Source organism: Perognathus longimembris, chromosome 28 (assembly GCF_023159225.1).
Source record: "Perognathus longimembris pacificus isolate PPM17 chromosome 28, ASM2315922v1, whole genome shotgun sequence".
In the NCBI taxonomy this organism is placed as follows: domain Eukaryota; kingdom Metazoa; phylum Chordata; class Mammalia; order Rodentia; family Heteromyidae; genus Perognathus; species Perognathus longimembris.
Window position 1 is genome coordinate 46,725,006 of NC_063188.1, and position 26,372 is coordinate 46,751,377.

A 26,372-nucleotide genomic window follows, 5' to 3' on the forward strand; every position below is an offset into this window, starting at 1 on the left:
TTGAGCTTGTAGCAATTGATGCTTGAATTATCACAAAGAATAAGAAAAAAATTATACCACTTCCAGAGTCATGAAACAGATGGTAATACTGCATTGTTATGACATGACTGTCAACAATTTTCTCCAGAGCCTTAAATGGTCTACAAAAAGATTTCAGATGCTATTTAAATTTACTTTTGAATTTTATTAGTCCAATGTATTTGTGTGTGTGTGTGTGTGTGTGTGTGTGTGTGTGTGTGTGTGTGTGTAGTACACATACACACACATACATGCACACACATACACACAGGCATTCGCAGACATACATTCAAACTTTTAAAGATAATGTATTTTAAAATAGCTGTGCACTAGCAGTTTATACCTGTAATTCCAGCTGCTGAAAAGACTGAGATCTGAGGACTGTAGTTCAAATCAAGCCTGGCAAGAAAGTCCATGAGAATTTTATATCCAATTAATGAGAAAAAAGGTGGAAGTGGAGTGGTGGCTCAAGTGGTAGAGCTCCAGCTTTGAGTAATAAAGCTCAGTGAGAGTGGCTTTGAGTAATAAAGCTCAGTGAGAGTGGTCAGGTTCTTAGTTCTAGCTTCAGAACCAACACAAAAGAATATATACACATATATATTTAATAAAGAAACAGACAAAGTACTGAAATGAGAGGCAGATTAAAGTTACAGGATACACAAGGTAAGACAGGAACAGTCCAAACCATTCCCAACTGATGATTGTTATCACTGTTCCAATTTGCCCTTGATAGGAAACATAGTGACTAGAATGTTTGGTATTGTGAAACATTCATTGATATGAATTACACTCAGCTTTGACATACTTACATGTAAATGAAACCTGGAGCTGGTTCTCACCATCTTTCATAAAATGTCATTCCATTATTCAGTAAGTCATCATCAGAAAACACCATGTCTTACCTATATATTCTCTGGACCTTATATTTATCTGACCAGTTTAGTCCTCTTTCTCTCCATTAGTTATGTGGATAACAGGTGGTACATATTCTAAAAAGTACTGTTCTATGAAATAAACCTTCTTTTTAAATGGTTATTTGCAGTGAAAATTATTGTTGTTTGATGTTCTGTGTTTTGTTGTATAATCCCAGGAGAGAAGTAAAAAGAGAGCTAAAAAATGCCTCTTTAAGACAGATTTGTTATTCTTATAAATAATATGCAAAGGCATACCTTGTAAAAAGAAAACACAGGTAAAATTTGAAATTCTAAGCTATTTGTAATGAACTTGTACATAAAATACAATACAATTATGTGATTCAGTAATGTTTTCCCCTTAAGATTTTTTTTAACATTTTCAGTATTGTGTATTTAGAAAAGAAATATTTTTTGGTAAACGATGTGAAATGGAAGGCATTTTTCAAAGTACTTTTCTCCTGTGGAAGGTAAATACTACTCTTCTTATGTTCTACTTCTGTTAACAAAAAAAGCTCATAAGTCAAACTCTAATCAAGCTAAAAATTCCAATTTTATTTCTTCATCTCCCCAGGGAAGCCAGGTACACTTCACAGAATCTTTTATTTTCTAAACTTTGCAACATCAAGACTTTTGTTAAATTCTTTTTCTTTTTATTTGAGAATCTCCATCTTCTCCCTGTTTCTTTTAGAAAATTTACATGCATTTTCAACCTCCTGTGACCAGTAATATTTTGAGCTCAGCAACCAAGTTGGCACAAATATGACTGCCAGGGATTAACAACCCCTCAATTCAATAGGCAAAATTACATTCACACAGCTGAGAAAATATAAATCAGTTGCTTCTCTAATTATGTTCCCAGGTTGATGAAATTCTCAAAACTTCACCTGGCAAAAGACAAATCATTAGGAGGTTTTAGGTCTATAAGTCTTTCCTTCTTACTTAAGCAGGATTTGGGATATACACCCTTACTAAATAATAAACTATAGAACACTAAAATAGAATAAATTCTGCTTTATTTGCCTGATGGTTTCCTAGATATATTTTTAAATGAAAGAAATTTTCAAAGTGGTAAATATTAGACTTACTTAGTGAAGATCATATTAATAGCACTAAATTGTATTATTTATTTATTGTGGCTTTTTATACCAAAAATAATTCCTTTTAAATTATTGATGATCATTTCAGATAAAGAGATTTTGATTACACTACAGCTATCCTCTCTTTGAATTTACATCAGAGTTTTTGGGCATAGAACTGTGGACTTATTAGCTAAGTGTATTTGCAAATGTATTCTTTATGAAATAATATGAAATGACTGAATGAAATATACTTGTCATGTATACCCTTAAAACACCTGCCATAAATATTGGAATTTTTCCATTGCTGGAAAAGATTGGTTTGATTCATTTTTTCCTTATGAAATAAAACTATGACCCTGACAAGAGTTAAAACCAACTTTGAAGGACAGAGGTGATTTATAATTATTATTTTTATCTTCACACTGCTAAGCTTTATGTTCTTAAATTATTGCAATGAAAGCCAAATTGATAAAACTAAATCTTATCTGATTTAGTCAGCCTTTTACTCATAATATGCTGTGGGAATGAATATAAAATAGTACTATTGCTTGGGAAAGCAGTTTGATAGTTTCTCAAAATTCTTGGAAGAAACAATATATATTAGCAAAGTAAGCCAGACCCAGAGAAACCTAAGTTGCAAGATTTCCCTCATTTGTGGTTGCTAGAATGTGCCTATCAGTTTCCACATAAACACATTGGTTGGCAAACAATAGATTACAAATGAATTGACTGAAGTCTAATTGACTCTATGGAGAGTGTAAATAGCATAATACTTTTAACAAGACTAAGGTAAAACCCAACAAAATAAGTATAAAGAAATGGTTATTTGCAAGAGGGGAGGATGGGTCCAAGGGGGAGGCTTAGAAGAAAGAATGGGAAAGAGAAAGAAGGCAGACAAGAATTGAAAAATCTTAGGGAAGGAGTAGGTCCAAGTGGGGTAAAGATTTTGAAGTGGTGACACATACCAAGATGCCTACCACACATGCAACGCTATGTCAAATTATAAAAAAAAATTCAGTACATGACCTAAAATTAAGATGAGCAAGGGAAAGGGTGGGTTGGGAGGGGTGGGTGAGAATGGTGACATGGGAGACATTTATCAATGTACACTGTATTCATAAACTGCTTTGGTGAATGGCAATTCTTAAACATAATAAAAATATGCCAAAATTCGAATCAAAGAGTTTATATACTATTCAGATATACTCCTCTCATTCACATACAACTGATAAAAATAAATTTCTGCACAAAAGAACGTGTACTGGAATATTTACAGAACAACTACATACAATAGAGGGAAAGTAAAAAAACAAAACAACAAAACTTAAATATCCATTGACTGACAAATGATATATAAAATGCACCATGCCCATATTATGGGAAATTATTCCACTCTATAAAGAAGCAGAGTTCTAGAATACGAATTCATGTAGATCATCTTTAAAAAAAAATAAGTGAAACCAGATCACATAATGTATGAATGTTAAATTCCCAAAAGAGTATTACAGAGATAAAAAGCTGATGATTGATCATGCAGATTTAAGTATAGATGCAAAGGACTTGGGGGATGAAAACATACTAAAATTAGTCATGTTATTCTTACACAATTACATAAATTCTCTAAAAACTATTGCATTTAACACTTAAAATACACAAATTTTATGGCTTATGCATTGTACTTTATTTAATTTGTATGCTATGAGGATTAACACAAAAACTCAATCTTAAGGACCTTATATAAAATACTAATATCAAAACAGGAAAAATGGAATATTTGAAATTAAAAAGTTCAAAATTATGAAGATTTTCTTTCATCTGGAACTCTTATAGTTTTATTTTTGTTGTTGTTGTTTACCTAAATATCTTTCAGTAATGGGCATGGCTCAAAATTCTTTCCCTATCTAGACACATGGCAGATATTATGAGGATCATATTTCAAGGCCAGCCAAGGCAAAAGTTCTCAAAATGCCATGTGATCCAATAAAAGCTGGACACTCCACTCTACACCTGTTATTCCAGCTACATAAGAAGCCTGAATAAGAGAAGCATAGACTAGTCTATCGTGGGCATAAACATGAGAGCCAACCTAAAAGGTACATTGTCTTGAATTAAAACCCCAGGAAGCTGGGCAATGGTTGTTCAAGCATGTCATATGAGCTGCTCAGGAGGCTGAGGTCTAAGGAGTACAGTTCAGAGCAAGTCTGGGAAAGAAAGTATGTGAGATTCTTATCTCCAATTAACCACTAGAAAACTGGAAGTGCTGCTGTGGCTCAAGTGGTAGAGTGCTTTATCAATGCTGATCATGAGAGCACATGGCTTACACACACACACACACACACACACACACACACACACAAATACACACATATACATAAATATCTATGAACCAATATACAATAATTAATAATTTTAATTTATGTACAGTCATTTCACCTCACTTACTTCTCATAGCTGCATAGTAAAGAGTTGATACTGACTAGGGAGTTTAATATTTTCCAGGCACTTTTATAAATATGTTATAATAGACCACCCCTATTGAAACCACCCTTATTGAATCCCCAAAGGCATTCTCATGAGGTGAATACTAATATTAACTCCATTTGACAGATAAGAAAACATTCCCATAACCACACAGCTAACGTTTACATATACAAGAGTAACCCCAGTAGTATGACTTCAGAGATTTGGTCTTAACTATTTCACAATATTTCTTTTTAGTTTGTATTCTAAATTCAAGCACACATGCCAAAATAATCCAAAATATCTCTATTTAATATATTTCCAAAAAATTCACTCTTCCCATTGAACTTCAGCACTCTGTAAACCTACTGCAAAATAATGGTTCAGATTCCTTGCCTTTAGATACAAGGGTACCAACTCTGGTTTTATTTAAACTTTTTTTCTTTTGTGTATCATCCTTTAAACATTCCTCTATTTCATCTTAGCTAAATTTAGTTCTCAGGAAAAACTCATCTCAGTTCCATATTTCATAAAGCCTGTTTCCTCAAGACATTTTAGTTGGTTCTCTAAAAATTTTTTAACGTGAGCAAGAGCCTTCTAAAGAATTTAATACAATAAATAGTTTCTAGAATTAATATGTGACTACCATGTTGTAATCAGAAAATGCTGCAGTCATCAGAAGCTGTTACAATTCTCAGTGATGTGTCAGTCTTTTCATCTTAGGAGGAAACGTCAACTCAATTCAATGAAGCATGACAGCAATATTATTTTGCTTTCTGAGGCACATGTAAAAGGATACATTCATGGATGTGCTCATGCTTTATAGAAATAGACAAGTATGTCAGTATGCCCTTCACAGAACAGATGGCATATGAATTCAGTTTTGCAGATGATGGGTCTCTTGAAAGTTCTGTTTTGAAATGTATTGCTTTAACGTCATTTAACAATACCTACTCGGGAAGAGCTTTCTCACAACATCATTATATGATGATCCACATTTCAGGGAATATCCTTAAGCAGAAGCAACAACAACCAACCAATATTATGATATGATGCCATAGATTAGCCATTATTGAATTTCTGTTTTGCTTGTCATGAAGAAACTAGAACTGTCATAGTCTTTGGATGCTTCCTGAAGTGTAGAAGTGTCTTGATAGCTTTTGATGATTTTAGCCATACCATCAAGAAATAAAGAATTTTTCTGCTATGTTGAATGATGTTTTTAGAAAATACAGAAAAATCTGATTATCCTGACATTTTATTCTGTCACTAGAGTGCAGCAGGTAGAAATGTACTGAATTGAAAGCAGAATTCAGAATCATCTGGCTCTGTTAAATTCTCTGTTCCTCATTTTGGCTGTTTATAGAATAATAATGTTAGCAGTATTAAGTATTGCAACAAATATGGAAAGCACTCTGCAACAAGCAGTGCACTTAATATTTTAATACATTATGTCATTAAAATTGTAAGAATTATATCTACTTTACATTTGCAGCACATTAGGCTAACAACTTATGAGTATAATATTCAAACTCACTCTTCCAAATAGACACTCTTCCTGTGACATTATCATTGCCTGTTTCCCCTCTTTTGCCCACAAATTCTACTGTAATGCTTAAGTGTCACTGTTGTCCCATCAGATGCAAGCAACTACCATGGCCATTTTCTAAGGGCATTCCACAACTGTGTCTTCCTGTGGTCAGTATGTTTCACTGGGAATACTAAAATTATTTAGCTGCCATAGAAATGCCTGTCATATCTGTATCACAGATTGTAGTAATTTTCAGGTACCCTCATCTTCCCAGAGAGATTGCACAGGAATCTATACTATCCTCATGAAAACACACAACAAGCAGTAAGAAATGGGAATTGCAAGCAACCATCCTTTTGTAGCCTAAATTATATCTAAGGAAGTTGGCCTGAAGCACCCCACACCAATCACTCTCAGTGTTGTTGTCTGAGGTCTGAACATTCAGCAACTTTAAAAGGTATTGCTAAATGTGCACTTCTTAGAGATAAACACTTAAGATAATTGAAAAGCTTGAGAATGTATTTCCATAATTTCAGAATAACTTTTATGCACAGTAATTGAAAATCCAAATGAATCTGATGCAATTGGGAAAGCTGTACTTAAACAAAAAGCAAGTGATGAGTTAGGATAACACAAACTGAATTTCTTAACAATTTCATAAAATGCATAAGAAGAATTCTATTGAAAGAAAGTATATCTAGAACTGTTCTCTAAGATACAGTCTGTTAATAGAGAGGCATTTTTAGGAATACTGTCATAATAGCCCTAATACCTGAATTACTCTCAGATAATAAGTTAGGTTGTACATGGCACCATAGTGTCTTACTTTGAAAATTAGTAGTGATATGCCAAATGGCATCAGATTGAATAGAGAATTAGGACAATTATTAACTAGGGATAATTCAAACAAAAACATTTTCCCAAATTTGTTCTGATTGTTACTTTATATGGTTTAGGGACAGACATTTGCAAGATTATTGCCTTGTTTATTTATTTTATCCATGCACATACAACTCACAGGTTTACTTTATTGCTAAGTTGTTTTTCAGGAAATAGCAAAAAATAACCTTGTTATTACTGGAAGGATGAAATAAAGTACTCATCTTACTTAAGGCTTATTATGAAACAAGATGTAATAGACTGAAAGTCCCTGTTAATTATTTCAGTGTTTTTGAAAAAAAAAAAAACCACAAAATTTATAAATCCCAAACGCATCAAGATTTAGGTGTGTTCTGTATAAAGGAAGATTTAAATGTCATTTACCTTTAAGTTGTATACTGTATGTTTATTTCATGCAATTATAACAACTATAGCTTTTCACATTAACATATCTGAAGGAACAACATATTGTAATGCTATTAAATATCCTACATTTAAAGACATATTGTGACAATACCTAACTGCTTATTTTAAACTGCATCATATTTCAAAATAGATGAGTTTCAATGACTTCTTTATGTTGTGTTTCAATGACTTCTTTATGTAAACTTCGTCTTTCAGGCATACATTAGAATTACAGGTAAATACATGTTTCATAAGTTATTTAGAATTTTGCTACTATTCTACTTAGTTTATTTTTATACAAATTTATAACAAATAAGTCATTTGAAGCTCAGTTTTGTGTGATTTAGACTATAATTTACACTTAATAAATTATATGAGGGTCAATGCATGCTGGTGAGGAGGAGTCCTATGAATCAATACTAATTATTTCTTTCTTTTTGGAATGTATTTTCTTTTCATTTATGTATTATTTTGTGGGTGTCAATGTTGGGACTTGAACCCAGGGCCTACCTGACCCTAAGATTTTTGCTCAAGGCTACCACTCACTCTACCATTTGAGCCAGAGCTCCATGTCTGGCTTTTTTGTGTGTTTTGGGAGATGAGAGTCTCATGGACTTTCTCTCCCAGACTGATCTCAATCACCTGTCAAGCTAAGATTACAGGCATAAGACCCCTCTGGCTCCTCTGGGCACCAGGCACCTGGCTTGCTTTTCTTGCTTTCTCTCTTTTTTCTTTTCTTTTCAATTTTGTCCTTTCTTTGCCTTCTTTCTTTCCCTCCTTCCTTTCCTCCTTCCTTCCTTCCTCTTTTTCTTTCTCTGTTTTATCTTCCTTTTTCCTTTTGTTCTTTTTTTCCTTCCTTCCTCCTTTGTCTCATGTACAAACTAAGTAAGCAAAACTATAAAAGTCATAAACAAAAAATAAGATCTTCATCATTTTATATTTATTTGTATGAACTAAATGAAAATTTAAATTAAGTTAGGTGTCATAATGACAATGAGTAAATCTTTGGTGTTAGTAAATAGCCATAACTCCTACAATAGATTTTATATAACTTTATTACTCTGGGATTTTTTTTTTGTTAATTGCAATTTTATTGCTTCACTGCCACAAAAAAATCATAGCTTTGATGCATTTTTCATTCAATTTACAATAATGGTTATATATAAATTGTATAGATCACAAAATTTCTATTTTATGCTATCTAAAACAAATTATTTCTGATAAATATGTCCAGAGGACAACAAAAGTGCTTAATGGATGGCTGAGTCCAAATATGCAAAATATAGCTTCTTCTTTTGACCATGGTGATTTCAACTTCTCAAACATGCATTAATATAATCTAGTTTTAGGGGAAATGTTACGCATGGCCTTATCTTGTATTTAGGAAAAAGCCCAAGCTCAATATTACATATAGTATTCCTTTCCTCTAAATTAATCTCAAAGAGAACTACAGAGCAGAGTCAGATACTTTTGGGGGATTATACTCTGGGTTTTAAAAATGTATATCTTAGTATATTAAAGTTTTGCATTTTAATTAAAAGAGTTATGTCGTGGCTGGGGATATGGCCTAGTGGTGAGAGAGCTTGCCTTGTATACAGGAGGCCCTGGGTTTGATTCCCCAGCACCACATATACAGAAAACAGCCAGAAGTGGAGCTGTGGCTCAAGTGGCAGAGTGTTAGCCTTGAGCAAAAAGGAAGCCAGGGACAGTGCTCAGGCCCTGAGTCCAAGGCCCAGGACTGGCCAAAAAAAAAAAAAAAGAGTTATGTCATAACCCTAAATAGATCAAAATTATTAGGGAATATTAATAGGTTAAGGAAGAATTTCCATCATAGCAAAAAGTAAAAGTGTCTGTGGTATTCTTTTCAGGAAACACCTAGAAAAATAATGGTGATTTGCACCATTCTAAATTATCTAAAAGCATTAAAGGTATTTCAAATTTGACAACAGTTTCTAATAGATCACTGATGACAGTGTAAGTAAAAGAAAAATATAGTCTGACATACGTTACAATTAAGTGATAAAGAAGTTGCATATGCTGTATGAAGCACTGAATCCAACAGATCAAAACAATAAAAAGGATAGCAAGGGAAAAAAGAAAAGAAACAGGAAGGAAGGAAGGAAGGAAGGAAGGAAGGAAGGAAGGAAGGAAGGAAGGAAGCCAGAAGGAAAGAAGGAAGGAAGGGTGAAGAAAAAAGAAAAGGAAAACTTATAAAGAAGAGATAAAAGCAAAGCACCCCCCCCCCAAAAAAAAAAGCAACGGAAAAGAAATTAAAAGCAAAGAACGTAAAAAGAAACAAAGAAAAAGAAGAAAACAAAGGAGTTTATGGGGGGCGGGGGGAGCTCATGCCTGTAATCCTAGCTACTCAGGAGGCTGTGATCCCACAATTGTGGTTCAAAGCCAGCCCACTCAGGAAAGTCCCAGAGACTCTGATTTCCAGTTAACCAACAGAAAACTGGAATTGGAGTTTGGGCTCAAAGTGTTTGAGTAGTAGCCTTGAACAAAAGAGCTCAGGGACAGAGTCCATTCGCTAAAAGTTCAAGCCACACACTGGCAAAAACAAAACAAAACAAAACAAACAGCTGGCATTCCAAGAAAGGGAATTTATTTGCTTTCATTGAGAATTCCACAGTATGTAAATGATATTATATTCTTTTTTTCTACTTAAGAATTACATCTTGTGTATAGTTGTCAGACCTTTACTTTTACACACTTTGAGTTTTAAGTGCTATATAAGAAGAAATTAAAAGTAGTTTGTGACAGCAACATAGTTACTATATTGTTTAACTTAACAGTATGTTAGAAGCTGTATTGTATGACTCACACAATGTTCAGGCTAGAACTACCATTCTTGTGCTGTGGCTTTAAAAATTATTATTTTTTAATACATTGAACAGCAGAATATTTGGTGAAAAATCTTTTACTACAAAAAATGTAGGAGATTTATGTTAAAGTATCAAATGTGTACATACTTAGTGATAATCCAGCACATTCTGTTAGTGAACCACAGGTGTCTGAAAAGAGGGAGTAATTTGACATACCATATGCGATGCCATGCTGTCTCAGTAGAATAACTCCATAAGTATAGAAAATTGTCAATTTGTTATTATGATTTCATTGCTTTTGTAGATGGACTAATTTTACTCTAATTAACACAAGTTAAATATATTTTTAAAATGACATACATTAACAAAAATAAATCACCAAAGAAAATGAGGTCAAATGCTAGTAGCTCATGCTTTTACTTTTATCTTCTTGAAGTGAGAGATCAGCAAAGTCATGATTTGAGACAACTCAAGGAAAAATGTTCACAAAATTCCATCTGAAACAATAGCTGAGTACAAGGACATGCACATATCTTCTTAGAAGATTGCAGTTCTGGCCAAGCTAAAGTAAAAGCAAGACACTATCACAAAAGTAATCAGGGAGACAAAGACTCTGGAGCATTCCTCAAGCAGTAGAAAGCTTGCCTGGCAAGGATGAAGCCCAGAGTTCAAATCCAAGTACTACTGACGAAGCAAAACAAAAACTGGAATTAAAACTCAGTATATGCTTACTTTTTAATATCTAAGATAATGACCAAATTGTAGAATTACTATTGCATTTTGTCCAACAGCTTTTTTAATTTTACATTTTAAATCAAACAATGAATGTACCTTTAGAAAAACAATAAAAAGTTTTGCAAAAGTAAACTTAATGTTTGATTTTTTCCCACTAACCACATGAATTCACTTCCTTTGCTCTGTACTGTTGCTGTTTTCATAATCTTGCTTATATAGCCCAGCCTTGCCTCACAGATCTATCTTCATCTCTTCAATACAGAGATTACATGTATATTTCACCATGCTCCACTACTCAGATGGTTTGCCATTGTGTAGGTAATATTCTGAAATTTTCAGAATCTAAATTGAATCCCTAAGTGCTTCACAATCTTTATATTTTTTTCAAAATTCTCGCAAGTTGTAAGATGAATATACTTGGCAAGTGACTTGAGAAGTCTGTTTAGTCTTAGCCTTGCTCTTAGTGTACAGAAGATCATTCTCTATTGTGACATAGTTTTAAAAAAACAAAGTAGTACTGGAAGTTTTAGTAACAGTGATGTAACAATAAGTAATTCAAACGGAATTATTTGTTTTGAATGTAGAGAAAATATAATTTGGTTCATACACTTCCCAATTCTTAGAAAATCTCATACAAATTCTCTTAATTTTAAGCATTGAACTAATCTAACTTACATAATGAACAATAAATTATGTCATAAAGAAAAATTTACTAATAAAGTTATGGTAGTTAGACATATTTACTGATAATTTGCTAGAATATAAGATGGTAGACAATGCAATATGTGTAAGAAACATAATAAAAGTTTGAGAAAACCTAAGTAACCTATATTTAATGTATGTCTTAATAAATGTATTCCTTATTTTATTATGATAATTCTTTCATACACATAAATATTACAAGACTTATTTATTTGTATATTTTATGTATGGGCTGTTTTAAAGTTTCAATTATTTTTCATTAAATTAGTCAAAACATGTAATAAAGTTACTTAGCTGCTATGAAAGGAGTCTAGGTGGGGCTGGGGATATGGCCTAGTGGCAAGAGTGCTTGCCTCGTATACATGAGGCCCTGGGTTCGATTCCCCCAGCACCACATACACAGAAAACGGCCAGAAGTGGCGCTGTGGCTCAAGTGTCAGAGTGCTAGCCTTGAGCAAAAGGAAGCCAGGGACAGTGCTCAGGCCCTGAGTCCAAGGCCCAGGACTGGCCAAAAAAATAAAAGAAAAGAAAGGAGTCTAGGTCAGATATAATCAGGCCACAAAAGTAGAATATTGAATTCTACCAGGGGAAGCAGTAATTTTAAGCATTGCAAGAAATGGTTTCTAAATATGTGCTGACAGATGAGAAATGTTTACATAGTTTATTTCTTTGTATAAGTGTAAGTACTAGGGCTTAAAGTCGAGGCTTCACACTGCCTCTGCTTCCTTGTTCAGGGAAGACACTCTAGCATTGAGCTACACCTCTAGTTTAGCATTTTGCTAGTTAACTGGAGATGGAGTCTCACAGACTTTTCTTTCTTGGCTGGCTTTGAACCTCTATCCTCCAGGTCTCAGTCTCCTGAATAACTTGGTTATAGGCATGAACTACCAGTGACTGGCTTCAAAGAATCTCAAACAAAGTAGTATAGAAGCATAGAAAGAGAGATACATGAATTGTTAATGAACTTTAAATTATTTGAATTGTTTAAAGCACTGAGATTAAAGGATAAATGGGAAAGTGAATATAAAGAGATAGGATACAGATCACAGAAGCCTTGCTATGCTGAACTCTTATCACTAGTTAATTAAAGAGAATAGCAACTAGATGAAAGGGTTGTGTAAGTAGTATGGATTAATTAAAAAATGCAGAGTGCAACAAATGCAATACTTATGTGACTATGTGCAAGTTGTTTTACTTTCTTTGTGACTCAGTTCACATATTGTAAAGTTAAATTAATACAAGAGACAAAGGAAAAAAAGACAAACGACTCCAAAAGCAATACTTACAAAACCATTTGGTGTAAACCAATTGAATAACTCATGGGGGGAGAGGGAAAGGGGGAGGGGAAGGGGAAATGAGGGAGGAGGTAACAAATTGTACAAGAAATGTACCCATTTCCTTATGTATGAAACTGTAACACTTCTGAACATCACTTTGACAATTAGTAATTATTCAAAAAATTACTTAGTTATTTGGGATTCTATGTAAATATAATACTTTTCTACCTAGTACAGAGTCGTCAACAATCAAAGGGCACTCTGTAGACTATGTAGGTAACCATCAAAAAGTGCTTAGCACACAGTTATGTCCAGTTGTATTGATGATACTGGTAAGACATTCATGAATCTTATGCATTTTCTGATGCTTTAAATGATTAAAAGAAAAATTTCATTGCACTATATTCCCTCTGAGGCTTTTTTTCCAGATGGAGGACATGGCTATGGATCATTGCATTTTCTTGAATGCATTATGTAAATTTAGTACTGTCAGTGAAAAACGATGGCTTACATTAGTGCTGGCCTACAATATACACTGGAGAAAACAAGGTTGAGTTAAAAAAAAATCAAATGTCATGTTCTCTCTCCTGAAAACAAGTGAAAGGTGAACTGTTTATACATATGGCATGACAGCCCCACTAACATATACTTCATTTTTCATATGATAAAGTGACAGTGACATTTAATACTCCTAACTGTGCTAGATGTTCTGATCTATGAAACTGCTTGCATTTCATGCAGAGAAGACAAAAGTACACTGATAGCCTATAGAGAGGCCAGGACAAAATACATGTCTTGAATCACAAATAACATGAAAAGAACTTAGGAATGTCAATATTTGCATGATCTTCAGGTTATTTTATAATAAAAGGTTAAGCCCAGGACTTTGACTCTGATTTTTATTAAGGAATTTTTTGAATTGTGTAGGAGTTGAAGGTGTGACTGACAATTTCCTTTACAATAGATAAGATAAAAAATAGATTCTTTTGGAAAGAGTGTGTTTGAGTGTTTACCTCTTCAGAAGACATTACTCATTTCACTTTACACTATATTACTTGGCTTTATAAAGGAAAATAAACTTTAAAACAAAGGTGTTGGTCTGGACTAGTGTGGTGATTCAAGTGGTAAAGCACTTTCCTAAGTAAGTGCAAAGCCCTGACTTCAGATATCAGTACCACTACCAAAAAAGAAAAAGTTGACATAACACTGTTCTACAAATCAAGATTTCATTACTTAAATTCTCTGGTTTGTTATGTTAAGCAGAATCAACATTAAAATTTTTCCAAGCATTTTGGACCCTCAAAATGGACTTTGTACTGGAAATGAGAACAGTGACCCTAATTGCTTTTAGAATGTGTGTGTGTGTTGGTCCTGGGGCTTTAACTCAGGATCCTGGAAATGTCCCTGAAATAAGAACAGCTGCTCTAGTGGCTTTCAGGGGTGTGTGTGTGTGTGTGTGTGTGTGTGTGTGTGTGTGTGTGTGTGTGTGTGTTGGTCCTGGGGCTTGAACTCAGGATCCTGGCACTGCCGCTGAGCTTTGCTACTCAAAGCTTAGCAGTCTACTACTTTAGCTACAGCACTTTGGCAGTTAACTGGAAATAAGAGTCTATGATGCCCAAAAGCAGGGCTGCTGGGCCATAGGGGAACTCTATGTTTAGCCTTCTGAGGAATCTCCATACAGCTTTCCAGAGTGGCTGAACCAGTTTACATTCCCACCAACAATGAAGTAGTGTTCCCTTTTGGCCACATCCCCTCCAACATTTATTATTGTTAGTCTTGTTGATAACGGACATTCTTACTGGGGTGAGGTGGAATCTCAATGTTGTTTTGATTTGCATTTCTTTTATGGCCATTGATGTAGAACACTTTTTCATATATCTCTTGGCCATTCTCATTTCCTCATCAGAGAAATCTCTTTGTAGGTCTTTAGCCCACTTGATGAGGGGGATGTTGGTTCTTTATGGTTTTGTTTTGGCTACCCAAAAGATCACAAAACAAGAACACACCAAAGCCACCAGCACAATAATGTTCATTGCAGCACAATTTGTCATAGCTAAAATATGGACCCAACCCAGATGCCCCTCAGTAGACAAATGGATAAGGAAAATGTGGTGCATATACACAATGGAATTTTACGCTGTTATCAGAAAGAATGACATTGTCCCATTCATAAGGAAATAAAAGGACTTGGAAAAAAGTATACTAAGTGAGCCAAATCCAAAGAAACATGGATTCTATGGTCTCTCTCATAGGGAATAATTAGCATAGGTTTAGGCTAGTCACAGCAGAGGATCACAAGAGCCTAATAGCTATGCCCCTATGAATGCATAAGAAGATGCTAAGTGAAATGAACTTCATGTTATGGAAACAATTGTTATATCACTGCTCTAATTACTTTCAACATGCCATGTGAAACTGAAACCATAGCATCTATTGTTGATGATCCACTTGTATCCCCTTCCTGTGATTGTACCCGCACTATCACTGTATCTCATCTGAGAACACTGGATACTGTATATACTGGTATTAGAACTAGGAAAGTGAAAGGGAATATCAAAATGGAGAGACAAAGAATAAAAAGACAAATGACTCCAAAAGCAATACTTGCAAATCCATTTGGTGTAAACCAACTGAACAACTCATGGGGGAGAGGTAAAGGGGGAGGGGGGAGGGGTGAATGAGGGAGGTAACAGACAGTACAAGAAATGTACCCATGGCCCAACGTATGAAACTGTAAGCTCTCTGTACATCACTTTGACAATAAATATGAAAAAATAAAAAAAATTAAAAAAATAAAAAAGTCTATGAATTTTCCTGCACAGGATGGTTTGGAATCAGGATCCTCAGATCTCAGCCACCTGTGTAGCTAGGATTACAGAAGTGAGCCTCTGACAGCCAGTAGCACTCAGTTTTATTACTGACAGTGAAAGTTGTATAAAGTATTCAAGTTATTACTTTGGAATGATAGTGTTATTAATTCCTACCATCTTAAAATATTTTGTTGTTCTTATAACACTTAAGTTGGGATGCACTCCTTTAGTCATCTTTTAAATGTGCAGTACAATACTGTTGACTCTTTAAGTATAATATACAGTAGATCTCTAGAAATTATTCATCTTGTTTTGTTGTATTTACTGAGATTCTACATTTTCACTTGTATTACTTTTACCTATAGTTTACTTTATTTCCATTTTAAAGTTTTCTAGGTTTTATGCTTATTTTAACTTGATTAATCAAAATTAAATAATCATTAATTGGTCAGGGAATAACTATAACCTTGCAGCTGAGATTTTTAAACTACAAAGGCTGTTTCCTCCTCCCTCTTTCACCCCACCAGAACTTGTTTTACATTCATTTTATTTATTTTTGTATGTGTATTCAATGGGGCATCACCATGTTATTTCATATATGCATATATGTACTATGTTAATCAGATTGGCTCACTTGCTTGCTCTCACTTATCTTATCCCTACTACTTCTTATTCTGTGACACATTTTATTGAGTGTTGTTTTGCTATCCTCAGTTACAGCTGGAATACGTTTCAATATTATGCACCACTTAAATATACTTTAGAGAATTAAAAAAATACATTAACCTTGAAATCAAAAATAAAATATCTTATTGAACTCTACTATAGCATAATATAATGTGATCTGTGTTTATGAGCAGACTATATATATATACATATATATATATACATATATATCCACAAGTAACTTAAAAATTCTTAGAAAATAAATGTTTGTTTCACTTCATAGCTCATGGTTATGATCTTGAAAAAATAAACATAAATCAATTAATTGCTTACAAATAGAGGAAGTACACACTGTTAATCACCAAAAAAGGGATACCAATTGGGTTTCATAAAGATTTTTTATATTATAAAGCTGTCCTTCCCTTTTAATATATCACTCAGAATGGGGTAGGTAGGTTAAAGAAATTTACCATAAGCCTGTTGGAAATTGAAAGCAAAGATTATTAAAAGAAATAGCAAAAGGATGGTTAGAATATTTTACTCTGATTATGAAAAATTAGTCTCCCTAACACTGGTTCTCAAGTGCACTTTATTAACTAACACCTATGCCTCCTATATTTTCTCGGAAACTGTTGAACAAATGTCATAGAAACTGGTAAATGTATCTTGTATGACTCAAATGTACATCTTTACACAGTGGTATCATGTATATAGAATGTTATTTTAGAAGCCTTAATGATATTTTAAAAGCTCATTTTCAAGATGAAACTCAGCAAGGTTAAAGATATTACATCATGGCACACATGTACATTAGTTAGTGCCTGCAATTTAAACATTCAAATATTCTATGTAGACATCTCAGTTATTTTTGCTTCCAAGGGAAACAAATTCTGGAGCACTATTCATACTTACAGAGGTCCTCAGTGTGATTGTAATGCAGAGTGTAAACCTGTATTCTAAGAATCTGAACATTTAGATATAATTTCCTATTTTCATGTTAATGAATGAGTTCTGGTACCCTTTTGCTATTCCTGCATGCAATATAAACTGAAAATTCACAAACATGAAGAGTTAGCATGTGAATCTGTTCAATGGAGTACACTTGACATACACAATGACATTCATAATACTTTCAGTTTTTGTGTGTCTTGTATCTCCTGTAGGATTCTTACAACTTAGGGTAGAGAATACTCCTTACCTGAAGAGATATGCTTTAATCACATAGAAACAACAGAGATTTTTGCAAAGGAAGTGGTACAGGAAGCGCTAGACCCCGCACATCTCTAGGCTCTCAACCTGAGGTAGACTGGATGTTTCTGAAAAGCTGATGCAGTGATGTTCCCAATCTGTTTTTAGCAGTAAAGAACTAATTAATTAGCTGCTTTCATTTATCAAAATATATTGCAGGTTTTCACCACGACTGTAGACTGGATTTTAAGCAAGAATAAAGCTGGTGGTTAAATTGAAATGCAGATGGATTGGTCTAGTTTTCTGTGTCATAATTTATGTAGAGGAATTGAAAGGAAGGTATGTCATATAGCCAGTAGTGTTATCTTGAGTAGTTAATACTAATGATCTGACTAAAGTACCTTCCCTACCTTTTTATGTACAATAGATCTGAAACACATTTTTCCCTCAATTACCTGCCAAGACAGAGAAAAAATTTGCAACATAAATTTCTAATTAACAGGGCTGTGATATTATGGACCCACTCCACAAATATACAGAAAAAGTTGGTTTCTGAAAAGTAAGCGTATTTTCCTCTGAAAAACTGTGAGTGCAGGAAACTACAGTGATGATGTTAAGTAAAAAAATGCATAGAATTTTTTTGCAGTACTATGTACCTACCTATTGGGAAGATAATGTCTCAGTAATTGTTGCTATTCTTGCAAATGCAAATTCAAACTAATTGAATTATACCAATTAATTAGTGTAAACGTCCAATGTAAAACAACTACCACCTAATATGAAGACTACCTTAAAATTTAACTGGCTATTATTTTCTAATGGAAATACAAGTAAGTACGTCCTAATCCTTCAAGTTGTACCCAGAGGCTCAGAACCAATTAGAAAAACTTAATAAATGCATAAAATTTCAAATAAAAAAGCTAATGAATCAAAGCTCAGTTAATTCTTACAAGCAGCTAAAATAAGGTATGTTTGAGGATATTATGTAAACTGAAAAATAGCATGATTTGTCACTGCTAAAGACTGCGATTTTCTCATTAGTATGTATTTTACTATACTAAATTTAAAATCAGAATTTCCTGTCATTTGGATACAAATATTTATAGCATAAACTAGATTATATGGGCTACAGAAAGTTACAATTTTGGCTGGAGCTCTAAACTGAGTTACTCAGGAGGCTGAGACTTGAGGAATATGGTTCAAAAGACAGTGCAGCTAGAAAAATCTCCTAGACTCTTATCTCCAATTAATCAACAAAAGTCCACAAGTGGAGTTGGGACTCAAATGGTAGAGTTCCAGCCTTGAGCAAAGCAGCTGAGCAAGAGTACAAGGTTCCAAATTCAAGCTCCTTTAAGGGAACTAACTAAAAAAGTACATGAACAAAATTAGAAATTTAATAGTCTATGTATTGTTCACCATTAAATCATGCTATAACGTTTTCACAACCACATACTTTAATCTGATGAAGGCCATTATGCTATTAATTAAGCATTGAACAGAAATACAAATACTACAGTGATCTCATTCACATATGGGATGTTTACATTTCATAAATTACATGCATGCAAACTGCAGTATGAACTGTAGAGGAGAGAAAATCAGGTCAAGAAGGCCAAATGGTAAAAATCTGTAATCGTATGCAATGAACAAGTCTAGTGATATCTGTAATGGGGTCCCCTCAAGGGAGGGGACCACTATGTAATAGGGTCTGAGGGTGGGGGGATCCCCAATCCCTCCAAGAGTCCACCACTTAGAGAAAGTCTCAAGTAAAAAAGATGGATTTATTGGGGAAGTAAAAAGTATACTGTCCAGCCAGGGTCATGGCCCAGACTCGGGAGCTGGAACCACGCACCCCAGGCAATGCTTGAGGTTGGGTTATAAGGGCAAATACCACATAGTCAAACCTGCCACACGCAGGTGGCCAATGAGGTTACAACACTCACAGAGCATGCCAGGTCACATGCAGGTGGCCAATGGAGTTACAATCTGCCTCATAGCAACTGTTTGAACCAATCTATCATTTTAGTTAGACTTGGCGCACGGATTTGGTGGGGCTCATATGATGAAGGTGGAAACACCTACTCATGGGAGGGCAGAGTTTAACCTTGAGCAGTCCACTACTCAGGTGGTCAGGTGGTCAAGCAGTTCACACAATCTTATCACAGCAAAGTGGAACTTCCCTGGATGGGGGGGGGGGAGGGAGATCTTAGTGAAGATGGAGTAGGCTTCTGCTCTCTTTTACTAATCTGAGGTGGAGTCAATCTCAACAGCCAATGATGGTGCTTGCCCTATCTAACCACCATATTACAATATCATGTAAAACATAGGACTAGAGTTAATATTCTGAAAATTGTATGGTAAATCATACCACTAAATACATATACTAAGTAAATAAAGATTTGCTACAAGATATTGATAAAGGGGCTGGGAAAATGGCCTAGTGGCAATGTTGTGCCAAGTCGCAAGACCACCCCCAAGAAGACCACCGAGATTCAGACACTCCGAAATGTAAAAGCAAGGCAAGGTTTTATTTAACGAGCTGCCAACTCGGGCCTCGTCCTACCCACAGACACAGCGGAGGTTAGGAGGAAGCCCCGAGCTGTGATTACACAGGGCTTATAAAGGCAAAGAACAAGGTTACAACAATCAGCTGTGCAAGCAAGATTAGAACACAGGTACAAATCTGATTGGCTCAGGGTTCGATTCTAAAATGGGGTTCACGTGGTGGGGCTTGACTTCAAAGTCTGGCACCTCAGCAAGAGTGCTTGCCATGTATACACGAAGCTCTGGGTTCCATTCCTCAGTACCACACATATAGAAAACGGCCAGAAGTGGTGCTGTGGCTCAAGTGGCAGAGTGCTAGTCTTGAGCAAAAAGAAGCCAGGGACATTGCTCATGCCCAGAGTTCAAGGCCCAGGACTGGCCAAAAAAAAAAAAAAAAAGATACTGCTAAATCAAGTTTGTTTTGTAAAGTTATTTTAATAGTTCTGGAAACAAAAATCGAGAAAGAAAATACTGATCTCCTTTCCTCCTTCATCCCTCTTCTTCCCACCTTCATCTAATCTGTTCCCTTTCCTCTTCCTCTTTTCTCCCAGCACTTCTACTTCTCAATGCTTGTGGTATATACCACGTGAGCCCAAGTCTTTAGTTCTGCTATTTTTCTAGCTAATGGGAATAATGTGTGACATATTCCTGCAGATGTCTCTACACTAACTGCTTTAGGATCTCAGTTGCCCATATCTAGCTATAAACAAAGCTAGAATTGCTATAATATCTAGAATTACATGTGTGAACCTCAGGAATGCCTAGCTACATTTCAGTACTTGACACTATACTCAAGGGACCCTGGAATTCTCTGAAGCGATATTTTTGCCACATATATTCATCTATTGCTTTATTTTTCCTATGTCCTTTTCAACTTATTTAATAAAAATTTCAATTAAACATCTAGAAATTAATAATATGTCACAAATGTCATAGACAAATATGTTCACTTACAACTTACTCAATATTTTACTTTTTGAAAGTAAGAACTATCCAATTCATACTAGATTGCAAAATAGATATTGTAAGGTCCTCTCCCTGACAGCTACATGCAGATGCCCCCACCCATTAAGTCTCCACCCAGTTACCTGGGTAACCAGCCGACCTGGAGGCAGTTACCTCCCTGTTCCCTGAAGTCACATCCTGGCCACACCTCCCCATCCCTGCCCTACATAAGGCATTCCCCCCCCCCCCCGGGTGGCTCGCTCTCTTGCCTACCTCGTGCACCTTGAACTTGGGAGCAGGTCAGTAGAATAAACTTTTCTCTCCTACCTGAAGACCGCGTGGCATTCTCTTTTACCGGCTACCTACTTTAAAAACCTAACAGATATGAGAAACTTATTAAAACTCTGTACCTTGCTTTTAGTTTTTAAAATTTTATTTATTGTTATTATAAAAATTATGTATAGATGGGTTACAGTAATATAACTCAAATAAAAATAAGTATTTATTTTAGGAAAATATTACTCATTCCCTCACACTCTCCCAGTGTTTCCCTCCCATTCCCATCAACAAGTTGTAGAGCTCATTTTCAAGTGTCCATTGCTGCATTTGTGAGCTATTTGTCCCTCCATTTCTGTTCCTCCCCTAACACTCCCAAAGACATATAATGGAACAAGTATAACAGAAAAGAAAGAATGCAAAAAGATCAGATTCCATTTCAATAAGTATTACCTTTTATGATCATATGAAGATAAGCATTTAGACTCACTGAAGAGTGTACCTTGCAAGGTTTTTTTATTTTATATACTTGAAAATAATGTTAAATAATTGCACTCAAATATCTTTTCTCAGAATTCCTTAAAAATGCACCAGATATCAAAATTGTCATTAATTTCATTATGAATTTTTCTACAAATAGTTATGCTAAAGACTGAATGGATAAATGAAGATTGAACTTCTGTCTTTTCTAGAGTAATGTCTCTAGGATAATGGTAGTTGTTAGTTCAATGCCATTATATATATTCCATTCTATGTCAATAAAAAAAACTATTATCTCTGTGCTCTCTGTTTCTACAAAATAGTTTAAATTACATTGGTGACAATTCATTATAAATAAATAGAGCTTTCATGATTATTGATATGGACTAAAATTTTACAGACATATAATCTCAAATTATATCAAGGTTATTACTGTAATTTTGCTTAGAAATACTTATTTTTGGCATAAATAAACATTGGACTCGTCCTCTTCTTACACACACACACACAAGGAGAGAGAGAGAGAGAGAGAGAGAGAGAGAGAGAGAGAGAGAGAGAGAGAGAATGCCCATCTAAAATTTTAAGTAATACAACCTAAAGTTTGATATTGATATTCCTCCTGCACTGTTCTTTCTACTTAGGATTGTTTTTGCTGTTTGGGATTTTTTTATTGTTCCATATGAATTTCTGAATTGCTTCCTCTATTTCATTGAAGAACAGTGTTGGGTTACTGATGGGTATTGCATTGAATTTGTCTATAGCTTTTGGTAATATTGACATTTTCATAATGTAAATCCTCCCAATCCAGGAGCATTGGAGATTTTTCCATTTCTTAAGTTCTGCCTTAATTTCCATTTTCAGGTTTTTAAAGTTCTCATCATAGAGTTCTTTCACTTATATGGTTAAGGTTATTCCTCTGTATTTTATGTTATTTTTCAGGCTATTGTAAAAGGTGTTACTTTTCTGATTTCAGCCTTGCTCTTCAGGTTGTCGGCATTTATAAAAGCCAATGATTTTTGAAGATTTAAGTTATATCCTGCAACTTTGCCAAAGTTTTGGATCCACTCTAGTAGTTTGGGAGTACAGTCTATGGGCTTCTTTAGTATAGGATCATGTCGTCTGCAAAGGGAGAAAGTTTAACTTCACCTTTTCCTATTTGCATCCCCTTTATGTTTTCTTCTTGCCTAATTATTCTGACTAGGAATTCTAGTACTATATTGAAGAGGAGAGGAGTGAGTGGACATCCTTGTCTTGCTCCTGATTTTAAAGGAAATGTCCTTAGCTTTTCCCCGTATAGTATTATACTCACTGTCGGTTTGTCATAGACAGCCTTAATTATATTCAGGAATATTTCCTGGAATTTCAGTTTTTCCAGGGCTTTTATCATAAATGGGTGCTGGATTTTATTGAATGCCTTTCCCTCATCTAGGGATATAGCCATGTGATTCTTTACCCTGCTCCTGTTACACAGCTATAGTAATAAAAACAGCTTCGTACTGGCTCAAGAACAGACCAGAGAACCAATGGCACAGAACTGAAGACCCAGAAATGAGCCCACAGACCTATGGCTACCTAATCTTTGACAAAGGAAATAAAAATACAGGGTAGAGGGCTGGGAATATGGCCTAGTGGCAAGAATGCTTGCCTCATATACATGAGGCCCTGGGTTCGATTCCTCAGCACCATATATACAGAAAATGGCCAGAAGTGGTGCTGTGGCTTAAGTGGCAGGGTGCTAGCCTTGAGAAAAAAAGAAGCCAGGGACAATGCTCAGGCCCTGAGTTCACGGCCCAGGACTGGCCAAAAAAAAAAAAAAATAGAGGGTGGAACAAAGACAGCCACTTCAACAAATGGTGCTGGCAAAACTGGGTTAACATCTGTAACAAACTAAAACTAGATCCCTATTTATGACCCTGAAACAAAATCAATTCCAAGTGGATCAAAGACCTGGAAATGAAATCAGATACGCTGAAAATACTACAAGAAGGAACAGGAGAAACTCTAGGACTCTTTGGCACTGAAAGAAACTTTCTCAATAAAGGCCCAGAAATGTAGAACCATTTGAATGCTAGAAAAGTACTCTACTACCGAGTTATATTACTAGTCAAAATCTGACACTTAATTTTCACTATGAAGGAAAAAAAGTCATTAATTCACCATACTATTGACTATTAACAAGATTTGTGTCTACATTTTACATTTTTATGTGACTAAAATCATTTTAGATTTTAGAGAATTAGTACATAAATAGGATAACTAAAAAATTGTCAGAATGCCTTTGTTTTTCAGAATCTGATAAAATTTAGAGTTGTGTGGTGCTGGTGCCTCATGCATTTAATTCTAACTACTCAGAATGTTGAGTCCTGGGGATCCAGTTTTGAAGTCAACCAATCAGAAAAGGCTACAAGAATCCATCTCCATTTAAACAGAAAAAAAATGTTCTATTTTACACACACATCAGAAAGCAAAGCCAAGCTAAATTATAAAGCCCTGGATTCACCAGCACCAATGAAACTGAAGGAAAATCAGTATTCATGTAGAACAATGTCTTTCAACATGTATTCAAAGTCATGGTAACCAGAGATAATAACCAAAACAAAAAACTTCTGAGTCATGCTATGACTCTATAATTCTTTCTTATATCTTTTCACAAATATTTAACAGTTTAAATTTAACCCAGTTGGGATACTCTATATGAGTTCTTTTTGTATATAAAAGTTAAACAAGCAACCAGCAAACACACCAGAATTTTAGGTGTGCAAAAACCCCTATACATTTGTAATGCTGCTAAAGCTTTACTGAGGGAAGCATTTCATCTGCAATCATATTATGTTCCAGGGATTTGCAATGCAAATATTTTAACATTTAACACACAGTAATGACAGTTGGAAAATTGAACTACAATATCTCTTAAGAGAATATACAAAAATCTTACATTGACAAGATGATTTTACCACAGCTTAACATGCTAAAATGTTATTCTCATATTTCATAAATTGAGTGAAAAAAAGATAAAGTTAGCAATATTTGATTTGGTTATTTGCTTCTATCAATATATTTGCACAAGCAAAGCATTTCTTCAGGGAAAAAAGCATAGAGTGAACAATAAATTACTTGTAAACTTTGATGGAATTTTGGCTGTGGCACATGGGATAAAAATCACAATATATTTTTTTCAAAAAGAAAAAAAAGCATAGAAGTGCTTTTTTAGTTTAACTTGAGGCCTATGAGAGTCACTCTACTTTTTAACACCTCTGTACTATGTGCTTGTTATCTTTAGTTTTATTGATTCTGCATCTATTACAGTGAAAAAACTGACTATCCATGTCATAAATGTAGTACAAATATAAGTTCTAACACTAAACAATTCCATTTTTTATGAATAAGGCCAATGTAAGATATTTATTAAGTATATATTTATTATTTAGTATCTTTCTTCCCCCAATACTGGAGCTTGAACTCTGGGCCCGGGTACTCTCCCTGAGCAACTTTTTCCGGAGACTAGCACTGTACTAAATGAAACAGCTCCACTTCTGGATATTTCTGTTTAATTTGAGAGAAGAGTCTCATGGGCTTTCTTCCTGGGCTGATTTTGAATCACAATATTCAGATCTCAGCCTCCTGAGTAGCTAGGATTACAGGAGTAAGCCACCAGGACCTGGCTATTTAGTATCTTCATACAAAATTATGTTTATGAAAACACAGTTGTTCAGAAAATTATTTATTATAAATATCGTCTTATGAAATATAAAAATGTTTACATTTGTACATACTAGTTGGTCTTCCTCATTACTACTTCCATCATTATCCTTAATCATTAATAATGCTGGAATAATTGTATTGCTATATATTTTGCCAGATATTTAAAAATATCATTAATAGTATCAACAATCTGACCTATAGAAAACTATTATAAATATGATTGTTTATAATCATAAATAGTTATAGAGAGCTTTCACTCTTATAATTATGGAATACCTTAGAAAATGTTGTTAAAAATCTGAACCCAAAATTATAAGTCAATTGATACTCTTTTTTAAAATATTGTAAAAATTTATATTGCTCTTTGATCAAAGTTATGAAGATTTTTTGGGGGTTTCAGACTTAACTCAGTGATACAGCACTAGTCTATGACACTCATTCAAGGACCTGATTGATCCACCAGCACTGCAAAAAATTAAGGCTATTTTAATAAAATTCAAACATGTTTATGTAAAGCCTTAAATTATACCTATGTTGTCTTTTATAAGACATATGCTCTCTAATATACAAGAATATTTTTTTTGCCAGTCTTGGGGCTTGAACTCAGGGCCTGAGCACCTGTCCCTGGCTTTGTTTTGCTCAAGATTAGCCCTCTACCACTTGAGTCACAACGGCACTTCTGGCTTTTTGTATATAAGTGATGCTGAGGAATAGAATCCAGGGCTTCATGTATACAAGGCAAGGAGTCTGCCACTAGGCCATATTCCTAGTCATCCCTCAAAATCTTTTATAAATTTCCAATTTGTGACTGCTTTTCCATATATATTTTATGTAAACATCAGTTTCAATCTTCAAAAATTATAGAAATCTTGTTATAAAAATCAAACCTAATTAATTTGCATGTCAGTTATTATAATAGATTATGTGTAACCTAAT

General features: G+C 34.5%; 1 protein-coding gene and 1 long non-coding RNA gene across 2 annotated transcripts in view; one reads left to right on the top strand and one right to left on the bottom strand.

Moving 5' to 3' along the window:
- The window catches only part of Pcdh11x (protocadherin 11 X-linked), a 679,365-nt gene that overhangs the window by 99,954 nt on the left and 553,039 nt on the right, over positions 1–26,372 (bottom strand). The window lies entirely within an intron of this gene.
- Positions 8,638–25,832, top strand: LOC125343640. The gene is made up of 3 exons (XR_007209357.1): positions 8,638–8,745; positions 9,775–9,776; positions 25,819–25,832. It is a non-coding gene; the product is annotated as an uncharacterized LOC125343640 (long non-coding RNA).